The sequence below is a fragment of the Rhinolophus sinicus genome, chromosome X (genome assembly GCF_036562045.2).
Source record: "Rhinolophus sinicus isolate RSC01 chromosome X, ASM3656204v1, whole genome shotgun sequence".
In the NCBI taxonomy this organism is placed as follows: domain Eukaryota; kingdom Metazoa; phylum Chordata; class Mammalia; order Chiroptera; family Rhinolophidae; genus Rhinolophus; species Rhinolophus sinicus.
Window position 1 is genome coordinate 108,778,879 of NC_133768.1, and position 12,077 is coordinate 108,790,955.

A 12,077-nucleotide genomic window follows, 5' to 3' on the forward strand; every position below is an offset into this window, starting at 1 on the left:
CCAAAGGCGTTGCAGCTCTGAATCCGAATCGAGAAGCAGAGCAAATGAGAAACACCGAATGGAGGGAAAGTGTGACCTTGGCTTGGGGAGAGAACGTGCTCCAGGGAGAAATGCAAACAGACAGGATGAAGGGCTCAAGGCAGGTTGGTGGGTCCCACTGGTCCTCCATTTGTCCATCTATCTTCCCATCTTTTGGTTTATCCACCCATTCTTCTGTCTACTCTCTATTGCATGCGTCCCTCTAAGCCTGTCTGAACCCTGGTTCTAGGTCAGGCCCTGGGCAGGACTGTTTTGTGGGAAGCACAGGGAAGAATCTGATGCAGACCCTCATTCCAGAGCAGGGCACCCTCTCCTACACCCCTGTTCTGACCTGGCCCGCTCCACCCCAGCAATGCCCAAATGCTTATAACTCCATCATGCCTCTGCCCGGAAGCCATTCCCCACCTCATTCCTGGAGAATTGGCAACAACAGGCCCTGTGCAGCAGGTGGGGAAATGTTAACTGAAGATATCAGGCCCAATCCCTCAGAACCTGTGAATGTTCCTTTATGTGGCCCCAAAATGCAATTAATTTCAAGATCTTGAGATAGAGAGATGATCCTGGATTATCCACATGGGCCATAAATGTGATCACCAGAAGCTGGAAGGGGCAAGGAACAGATTTCTCCTCTGGAGCTTCTGGGGGGAACGTAACCCTGTTGACACCTTGATTTAGCCCAGTGATACTGATTTTGGACTTCTGGTGTCCAGACTGTGAGAGAATAAATTTCTGTTGTTTTAAACCTCCCAGTTTATGATAATGTGTTATAGGAAACTAATATACCCAGGCAGGTTGGTTGTAAAGGTTCACAAACAGCCTGTATTTATATGCAGGCTCTGGCATGTGGTATGTGCTCAGCGAATGGTGACTTAACTGAGCATTAACAGAATGTAACAGGCCAAGGGGTTACATATGCAAAGTCCAATCAAGAATTGCAAACTCTCCAGCCTCCCCAGGCCGGGGTAGATGGAAATGCTCATTGTTCGTTGAGGAGACTTAAGAAACCTCAAGTTGACTTGATTCATAAGTAAAAGGCTTTCTTCTTTCTAAGGACACCTTGCCACCAAACCTTCACATATCTCAGGGTTCAGAAAGGAACAGTTCTGAACTTCAGGCACATATAGTGTTTCTGGGGAGGCCCCTCCCAGGAGATAGTGAGGCTTCATTGGAAAGACAAACAGTAGACATGGAAGTGATGCAAACTTGAGTCACTAGAGTCGTGCTGCCATCACAGAGCCAGCTCCCCCCACCCAACCCCTGGTTTTTCACCACACAGGCTCCCAGAGGGAGGGGCTCCGTGAACCTACAGTCTAGTTGGTTTACCCCAACCTGTCAGGGGGCAGGCCCCGAGCCTCAGGGTAAGCAGGCTGTGAGGATTGTCTGTCTCCCATGCTGCCCTGCGGGCCTGGCCAGCCCTCCAAGCACAGCACCTTCCAAGCCCTGTTTCTAGAGCCCTGGCCCCTGGACTACGAGGAGAGAACAAGGACTCTGTCTTCCCTGAGGCTTCAGGCCTGGCTAGTAGGCTTTGGTCAGAGGGAAGAATCCCGTCAGGGCATGCCCCACAAAAGGCAAGCCTCAATGGCCACTCGATGAAGGTCGCCTCTTACCTCAGCCCTGCAGCACTCACCATACCAAAGCCACCAGGAAGCCCGTCATTACACAGCCATTCTACAATGCTGCAAAATAGCTGCCCTCCTGCCTGGACACAGAGAAAAACATCAGAGAATTGCTCTGTGTGTGTGTGTGTGTGTGTGTGTGTGTGTGTGTGTGTGTGTGTGAGAGAGAGAGAGAGAGAGAGAGACAGAAAGAGACAGAGACAGAGACAGAGACAGAGAGAGAGACAGAGAGAGAGACAGAGAGAGAGACAGAGAGACAGAGAGGCCATGCACAAGTGGCTGGGATTATTAGATGCTACCAAGTTCCTCGTGGAGAAGCCAGATGAATCCTCTTCCTCCAGTCTCCTCAGCGGCTGCTCGCTCAGACCAAGCAGCAGTTTATTATGAATCCTATCCGATAGAAATATTTCTATTGAGTAGCAAATATATAAGCTTGGCTTGGTCCAAAAAGATGTACTATGAGATATGTCTGCTCTACCTTGTAATTTGCATGATCTCACCAGGTTGGTCCCGCTTAAAGGGCACTGGGTGCGGTCTGAAGCAGGGGTGCTGCTAAGGGCCCCCCATCAGGAAACATTTCCTAAATACTAGGCAGCAAAGAGAAGGCAGCAAAAGACCCGTGCCCCCCACCATTGCCCATGGACCTCCTGCTATGCCACTGTGCCCTCTTTAGCTTATACCAAGCCTTGGACCATCCATCCTCTGGTCCCTCTGCAATGGGACGCCAGGTATCCACAAGCCCCAAGGTCAGCAGAGCTGGTTATAGTGCGCTACTCCCTTATATTTGCCTTCTACCCACACCTCAAGCCTGGCTTCCTGCACATGAGTGAGATTTGGGACGGCCTAGTAGGTGCCAGCCCCCACCTGGACCCTATCCACAATCGAGTCAGGATAGGAGGGAAGCAGAAAGAAAATTCTCCTTCACCTCTGTGCCAGGCACTGACCTAGATGCTGGTGACTCTGCTGCATCAGGTAGAGTACCCCTCACCCAACGGGCTTCTCAATCATGGGGGAGCCAGATGCATAAGCATTTAGGAACTATAAACTTTAAAAAAAAAATTATCACTTTTTAAATTTTGTTGGGGAGTATTGGGGAACAGTGTGTTTCTCCAGGGCCCATCAGTTCCAAGTCAAGTCGTTGTCCTTCAGTCTAGTTGTGGAGGGTGCAGCTCAGCTCCAAGTCCAGTCGCCATTTTCAATCTTTAGTTGCAGGGGGCGCAGCCCACCATCCCATGTGGGAATTGAACCGGCAACCCTGTTGTTCAGAGCTCGCGCTCTAACCAACTGAGCCATCCGGCCGCCTCTGGAACCATGAACTTTCAACAAGTGACTTCACTTCTCTGGACCTGTGTCCTCACCTGTAAATTGGAGCTAATAAGAGTAACAGAAGTTGAGTTTCTAATGAGATAAGACATGGGCAAGTGCTTCCAAGAACTTAAAGCAGCAGTGAGTGTTATAGGTGAGCCCTGCCCATTTCCCACCATGCCCACCAGTGCCCAAGAAGCAAGAAAAGGAGCCAGGAATGCTGCCAGACATCCGGTCTTTGGAAATCCCTGTAGCGCCTTGGCTTGGCTCTCAACTTGATGCTCTCTTGGCCTGCCTCTCCGTGTCCTTCCAGCTTGTGAAGCAGAACCCTCTGCTCAGAAATGCAGGTAGGTGATAGGTGCCACACTGCCCACAAAGGTGGGCATGAGAGAGGTTACCATTCCCTCCCCTGAGAGACTATGGGGAAGCAGAGCCAATGCCTACTCCAAATTGGCACCAGAAACCACCATGTCTGAGAAAAACCTCCCCTGACTTGAAACTCCATACCTGCGGCGCACACTGGGCCCATTCTCTGTCAGCAAGTCTACTAGTTCTTTACCACCTCTCCTCTCAGCTTCCTGGTGACAAGCTGAAGTCCTCTTGCTATGTCCTGCCAGTTTAGTTGGCTATCAAGAAAGGATGGAACAGCCCACTAGACCAGCATCCAAGGTAATGGTGCCCAGCATGGCAGGAGGGGAATGGGCTCCGGGGAGGCCCCTGGGGAGCAGGGAGGGCTGCGGGCCTGGGAAGGCCCGAGTACCGGTAGGGAGCACAGGGAGTCAGTCTCACGGGGTGAGCTGGGCCTCTGCACTTCTCTGTGCTCTTGTGTCCTGGGCGCTCGCGGCCTGCATCCCTCCCCACCCCGGCCTGGCCACCAACCACATTGCAGATGGATCCAGATCTGAAATTCCCAGGAGTGAAGGAAATTGGTTTCCAAGGAGGCCTGGGTGAAGGGGGCAGTGCCTTCCACCGTCCCCTGACATTAGCCCAGCTTTCCCTTTTTAAATAAGAAGTGAAGATGTTAAAGATATCTTTGCCAGAGCAAGAAATGGAAAATATAGGCTTCTGAAAACATCTATTGAAAATGAGGAACTTGTGATTGGATCGTGTAGTCAGTCTTCAGATTCCAGGGATAGGGATTGTGATTCCTTTGTTTTCCCCCTGTTGGAGGACAAACAGCTGTGCTATATATTATTCAGGTTATAGTCTCAGAATGCCCAGGGATATGAATGGATATTCATGTGTGGTCTCCAGATCATTCTCATGTTCATCAAAAAATGTTGGATGTAGCACAAGAGTGACTCTGAAAAAGACGTTTGGAAGTGGCCACATAAAAGATGAAGTATATGGAACAGTAAAGGACGATGTATCATTACATGGATGTAAAATATATTTGCTGTCACAATCTTCTCCTGCCCTGTTGACTGCAGCTGAGGAAGAATTACAACAGAATAAAATTAATGAGGTACAAACTTATGTGGGTGTGTGGACACTAAGCATCAAACAGTGCAAGGAGTAGCATTTCCTATTTCTCAAGAAGCTTTTCAGGCTTTGGAAAAGTTGAATAAGCAGACAGCTCAACTAAGTGCAACTGGACATAGATATAAAAAATGAAATCGTAATTTTGGCCAACACAACAATACAGAACCAAAAGATTTGCCAAAGAGGATTCCCAAGGATTCAGCACATTACCATTACTTTCTGTGTAAACATTCCCATGAAGTGGACTATTTGGAGTCCATAGTTTTTATTTATTCAATGCCTGGCTGGATAAGAGACACGCAGTATAAGAGAACGGATGCTGCATTCTAGCTACAAGAGCCCTGTACTAGAAACCATGGAAAGACAACTACAAATTGATGTCATTAGAAGACTGAGATAGACAATGGAAATTAAATGACTATAGAATTCCTTTATGAAGAAGTACACCCTGAGCAGCGTGTACATAAGCAAAGTTTTGCAAAACCAAAAGGTCCAGCAGGGAAAAGGAATTCGAAGACTAATTAGGGATACAGCTGAAACTAAAACCACGGATGATTAATATCATTATATCAATTATTATAATACTAGCTTTTAAAAAGTCTAGCTTTTAGTACAGGAGAACTGAAATTGCATGTTGATATGTAGTTGGGAAAAATGTACTTTTTGAAAAATAGCACCTTTCACTTCTCTGTTTTTTTAAAATTAATGTTATAGAAGTCTCATGATTTCTATTTTTGAGTTAAAGTTAGAAAAGCATTCAACATAGTGATGTTTAATTTTGTAACAGTGTTTTCATAGTGTGATGATTCCACACTTTCACATAATTCTTAAAGTTTTATATGGTTGAGCCAATTCCAGGAAGTCTAATGTCTAAAATTAAGATATACTTCTTATTACTCTTTAGTGAGACATTATTTTTTTTCCTTTAAGGGAACGAGAAAGACGGTAAAATATCCGTACTACTTAATGAATATGTTAAAAATCAGGTTAGATTATTTTCTAAAGGGGAAAACTTAGTGTGCCTAAGAAGAGGTGGAAAGTTGCTTACTCTGATGAACACTGCTCACTGTCAGACTGTGGGATCACGTCTACAACTCAGAAATAGTTCTTTATTGTAGCGGTCTTCTATTTGACTCTTTGGTTTCTAAAATGGCGTTAAAATTTCAGAAGATCAGCTTACTCTGAAATCTTAAAGGTACAAGATATTTTCTGTACCTCAGGATTTCTGATGGCATTGAAAGACACATTTAAATAGCTTCAGTAAATTCTCTTTCTAGTGCCTTAAAAAGTTTCTACTTCAAAAGTAAGTCATGTCATTATAAGTGGTGAGGACAGATATTTATGTTCAGTTGAATATTAAATGAATATCATTCAAAAGCAAACAAAACTAAAGTCAACAATGTTGAAAAAGTTTTGAGCATCAAGACTTATTTCTCTTCCAAACCATATATTTATAGGCAAATTGTGTTCTTTATTACCTTTCAGCAAATATTCAGATTTAATAAAATTGTTTTAAAGTCCTAGTACTTATCAGCCTAACACAGATAAACACTTAAGGATCTTGTTTCAATTTATATCTTATTTCAAAATACGTTTTACTGTTTTCAAAAGCTTTGCATTTTCAGCTACAGCCTACAGAGATTTTGAGCCTCATTTTTCTTTGCTATTTGAAATAGAGAGAGCTAGAACACTTCAGCGTGTTTAATCTGTTAAACCTGCTGCAAGAGTCATAACTTGGAGGTGTTTTCTGAGTGAACTGTGGGGATCCAGGATGTAAAAGTTTTTGATCTAAACTTTATGTTGCATAAAACAAATATCAGAAATGTACATTTCATAGTATAAGATATGAAATACTCATTTTTATACCTTAACATCTAAGGTGATTGAATTTATCAAGCATGCTTGAAACAAAAATATAAAAATCTTAGCAAAGGCTTAAAAGATACAGAAGAACTCAATGAAAATTTGGATCTGAAAAATGCAATCATTGAAATGCACATCTTTCTGGATGGACTCTATAGTAGATTGCAGATGACAGGGATAATCAGAGAACTTGAAGATAGAACAACAGAATTTATTTAATCTGAACAACAGAGAAAATTGGAAAAAATATGAACAGAGCCTCAGGGACCTGTGCGACTATAAATAAAGATCATTATAATGAAAGATCATTAAAGATTCATGTCATTAAATTCCCAGGAGGAGAGAAAAAAGAGTGTGAGTCTGAAGAATTATTCAAAGAAATAATAACTGAAAAATTTCCAGATTTGTCAAAAGACATAAACCTACAGATTCAATAAGCTGAGTGGACCCCAAACAGGACAAATTCAAAGAAATACACACCAAGACACATCACAGTCCTGAAAAATAAAGACAAAGGAAAAATCTTGAATGGAGTGAGGGCGAATGATACGTATAGGGGAAACACAATTTGAATGAGCGGATTTCTCAATAAAAACCATGGAGGCCAGAAAGAAGTGACACAACATTTTTCAACAACTGTCAATTCAGAAGTTTAAATCCAGAATAAATATCTTTCTGATGGAAAACTAAAAGAATTTGTCACCAGCAGACCTGCCTTAAAATAATGGCTAAAGTACGTTCTCTAAATAGAAAGGAAATGATAACAGAAGAAATCTTGGAAGGACAAAAGGACAAGAGAAAGAGTAAAAGCTTAGGTAAATACATCAGACATTCCTCCTCTCGAGTTTTCTGAATTATGCTGATAGTTGTAGCAAAAATGACAGCACTCTCTGATGTTCTGAATGTATGTAGAGGAAATAGTTAAGATAAGTGTCAAAAGTGGAGGAGGGTAGAGGAGGAAACGTGCTGTCCATACCAACAGACTGCCAATTAATGATGAGTCGATAAAGTTTCCTTTTTTAGTTAAAAAGAAAGTCCATGAAGAGTCTTTCATGGGCAATTGCTCAATCAACATCAGTGGCAGGCAGTGGTAACATTGCTAATGTCCATAAAGATAAACAACATCAGCTTATTGCTGGGGCCTGAGGAGACCGGGTTAAATGACATACTGGGTCCTGCCTTCAGGTGGATTACAATGCAGTGGGAGAAACAGAGTCAGAAACAAATAAATAAAAAAAGAACAAGAAAGAAACAACTGGCTCTAGTTCAAGTGTGACGGGGAAGTGATCTAATTTACAACAATGTGTGTTCAGTGGTTTAATGAGCTGAATTGTGTACTCCCTCCAAAATTGTATGTTGAAGTCCTAACCCCCAGTATCTCACAATGTGAGTGTATTTGGAGATAAGGTCTTTACAGTGGTGATTAAGTTAAAAGGAGGCCCTTAGGGTAGGCCCTCATCCAATTTGACTGTTAACCTTATGAGACAGAAAAGGGACAGACACCAAGGGCATACACACACACACAGAAAAGACCTTTTGAGGACATAGGGTGGAGGCAGCCATCTGCATTGTGTATCCATGAAAAGTAATGATTTTTAAAAGCATTTTTAATGATGTGGGGCAATACATAGGATACAATGGTAGACACATCTGATGCCTCATATCACGTCCCCTCTGGTTTCAACCACAGTGCAGTGGACACTTCCGTGAGAGCTCTGCCAGTTATCTCCCCTAGCTGGAGCTTGGGTTTCATGTCTTCCCGTTTTGAACTCCAGAGCCTTTCTCAAAGCGGTGGGCATCCCCCCAGCCAGCTTACAAGCATGATCCCGAAGTACAGTGTTGTGAATGGCTCCAGGAGCCGAAGGGTAAATACTTCAACCTCCCACCCTTCAGGTGGGCAAGCACCTATGGGAAGCTTTCTAGGCATTTCCCAGAAGGCCCTGGTAGAATCAAGGTGTCCTTGCCCACAGCAAGCCCCTCATAATACTTTCTGACACTGACCTTCCTTCCTTTCTTGTCTCATGTTCCCTGCCCCCTCACTCCTACTTTTTGAGATTGCCTCCTATATTGGTCTGTGTTCTCCAGAGAAACAGAACCAATAGGAGTTGTACATATAAATATAGAGAGGATTATTTTAAGGAATTGGTTCATAAAGTTTTGGAGGGCGAGAAGTCCAAAATCTTCAGGGTGGGCTGTCAGTCTGGAGACCCAGGGAAGAGCTGATGTTGCAATTCATGTCGAAAGGCAGTCTGCTGGCAGCATGCAGTCTAGCTCTGGCGAGGTCAGTCTTTGTTCTGTTCAGGCCTTCAACCGCTGGGATGAGGCCCACCTACATTGCAGAGTATTCTTTTACTTAATGTCCAGTGACTTAAACGTGAATCTCATGCACAAAGGCACTCTAACAGAAACATCCAGGGTACTGTTTGACCAAACATCTGGGCACTGTGGCCCAGTCAAGTTGACACATAAAATTGGCCATCGCACTTCCCAAATAAACTACCTTCACCCAAGTGCTGTCTCAGGCTCTGCTTTAGGGTAACCAAACAAATAGTGAATGAAAATAAGCAGGATCCAAACACAGCAAGGAAACGATGTATGGACACACAACTGGAGAGAAATATGGGAAAATCTTAACAGCAGTTGTTTCTGGGAGAGGGAATTGTGGGTGGTCTCCCCTTTTGGCTTCTTTGTTGATGCTTTTCTGTTTTTGCATGAATTGTCTCCATAAGCATGCTTGGATAATCAAAGAAAAAAGCAAGGTTCATATATTATATTTCTTTGGCATCCCTACATCAGATATTATAATGCTTGGTACATAATAGGCATAAAATAAAAGGCTGTTGATTGTTTGTATTGTAAAAAAAAAAAAATAGAATGCATACGACAGATCAATGAAGAATAAATTAGATAAGAGCAAATTGCTCCCGGAGAGTAGAGAGGGGAGTGATTCATTACCCTTGGGGGAGTTTAGGAGGACTTCATGGAAGAGGTGGCATTTGATTTGCCATATGGAAGGATGGATGGGGCAGAGAGGGCTGGGGAGGACATTCTAAGTTGAAGAAGTAGTGTGAGGAGAATCACAGAGATAAGAAAGTAGAGGACAAAGATGAAATCACCCATTCTGACCAGCCTGAAGGGCTTCTCAGGGACTTATGTGAGTCACTGTCATTATGGGAAGGGTTCCCAAGGGGTCTTCTGTACTTGGCAGGCCCCAGAGTAAAAGACAAAGCATATGTGAGGTTTGTAACCTGAGGCCTTAGGACAGTGGTTCTTCTGGTAATGATGGGTGCCTGCTGTTGGGCCCAAGCTTGCTAACCACAAATGCACTTGCCTAACCAGCCGTCCATCACAAAGGAAACACAGGGGCTCAGTCCTAGCCTGAGCTAGGTCCCTCCTGTATCTTCCTGCATTTCCTTCTTTCTTCCTTCCTTCCTCTTCTCCTGAGAGTGTACCTTCCCTCTGGGGGAGTATGAACAACAACTCAATTGTTTTTCCCATCTGCTCTCCCCACCACAACCAAACACACATTTTCTCTTCTCTCCCCTTCTCTCTGACACCACATTCTTTTTCACACTAAGACAGGCTCTTACCAGCTCACATGAGACTCACCTCTCACACAGGCTCTCTCTCTCTCTCTCTCTCTCTCTCTCTCTCTCTCTCTCTCTCTCTCTCTCTCTCTTCCTCTGTCTGAGTGCTCTGGAAATGGTCCAAAAGAGGCAGGTACCAGCATAAGTCTAAAGATGTGAAAAGGAGTTCAATTAGAGAAAAGGTGTTAGCGGTGCCCATCGTGCCAATAACAAGACAGAACGAGTGGGGACTTGGATTGATATCAGTGAGAAGGTGGTGGTTTGTCCTTGCCCTTGTAAGAAAGTGGAAAGCCTTTGCAAGAGGATTCTTTTAAAGGAGGATCTCTAATAGTGCATTAAAAAGACATTTCTGTGGAGCTGGGTTAGTTTGCACCTCCGTTTTGTGCTATAACAGAAAGCAAACTCCCAAACAAGTCACTCACTGGAGCTGGTTTTGCAAAGAATGAAGCACAGCCTCTGCTTTGGAGAGTTTGTGAGCAATGGGCCAGAAACCAGGCAAAAAGCTGAAGTTTTCAGTCAGCCCAGAAGGTAAACTGTCACATCAAGGCTTTGCTAGGCCAGAGCCACCTGAAAGCTAGGGGAGAGAGGTGAGCAACAAAGAGAGTTTGGCAGCCATGAGAATGCACCCCACAAGTCCCCACTGCAAGGGCATTCCTGACCTGGGGCCCTGACTCTGTCCTTTAAAATCCATCACTGTGTTTGCGCTGAGGCCCCGGACTGTTCCCAGCCAATGACTGGACTAGTAAGGATGCTAAGTTAGACCTGTTTCTGAGAAACATGGGTCTCCTCAGGTGCTCAACTTTTGCTTGGGGACTCCCAGATACCCTTGGCAAGCCTTCTTGAGACTGTGTGACAGTCTAGATGTTTCCATGTAACCCTTCTTCCCTCTCTCCTTCACTCAGGGTCAGATTATACTGTGGTCTGACAGCTCTTCAGACTTCTCCAGCCCCCTCCCCATTTTTTCTCACAGGTGTTTCCACTAATAAAATCCTAGCACAATAGTCCTACGTTGGCCTCTGCTTCTTGAAGGACCACAGCTAGCACAGCATGAGAACTTCTGTGGTGACACTCCCATTAGCTTTGTCTGTCCAGGATGGACTTTCATGAGAAGCAGGCCAGTGACAGATGAGAACCATAGTGGAGCCCGAACCCTCAGGTGAGCATTTGTCTTCCAGCTCAGGGTGATCACCGGCGCCAAATGCCACCCCTATGCTACCCAAGATACATGAAGTGTGGCTCGAAACTGATTCTCCTGCTCTCTCTCCTTTCCTCTCACTAACCTTTCCCTTCCTCCTGCTTTCTCCCCCAAGTAACCTCAGTACAGAGATGACTCAGACTGAGCAAGAGCCTCCCTTACCATCATCACGAATTCCACTACTTTCTCTGTATCACCATCTCTACTTTCACTTCCACCACTACCACCATCATCTCCATCACTTCCACCTCCTCTACCACTGCCAACTCCATGACCACCTCCACTTCCATCTCCATCTCTACTTCTGTCTCCATCACTACCACCACCATCACCTCTATCATCTCCACCATCACCCCTACCACCACCGCTGCCACCACTTTTATCTCCCATCTGTGCGTCCACCTCCATCGTCACCACCACCACCACCATCACCACCACGACATCTACCATCACCACCACGACCTCTACCATACCCTACATTTCATCGACTACTTTCTGTAAGACTCCAGAAAGTGTTCTGAGCACAGTCGTGTGCCACCACTGGCAATGTGATGGTATGTATAGTAGGACCATGCATCTAGTGTAAGGTCGATCTGAGTTCAATTACTGGATCTGTCCCTTACAGGCTACGTGACTGAGACCAGATTTACCTAACTTTGCTAAGCATCAGTTTCCCAATTTGTAAAGTGAGGGTAAAAACTGTATTGTTGCAAGGACTACATGAGCTCATCCACACAAGAGGCTCCAAATGAGCTGTCATCATTACTATAAGAACCATCAACATCATTATTCTCACTTAGCAGACAAAGAAATTGCAATTCAGGGAAGTTGAGGCTCACTGAGGATAGCAGAGCTTCTCATGTGTTTATTCAGCATTCATTGTGCACCAACTCTGTGGCAGACCCCTGATTCGATGCTGGGCATTCAGTAGCACAGAAGGAAGAGCCCATGGCTCTATAGTTTAATCTCTAGGGAGGACATATTCATACA

At 44.5% G+C, this 12,077-nt stretch overlaps 1 protein-coding gene and 1 pseudogene across 1 annotated transcript in view; both read left to right on the forward strand.

The window, feature by feature from the left end:
• MAMLD1 (mastermind like domain containing 1) overlaps positions 1-12,077 on the forward strand; it is a 486,280-nt gene that overhangs the window by 319,563 nt on the left and 154,640 nt on the right. The gene's annotated exons all lie outside the window — the stretch shown is intronic.
• LOC141569588 (twinfilin-1 pseudogene) lies at positions 3,069-5,001 on the forward strand (annotated as a pseudogene).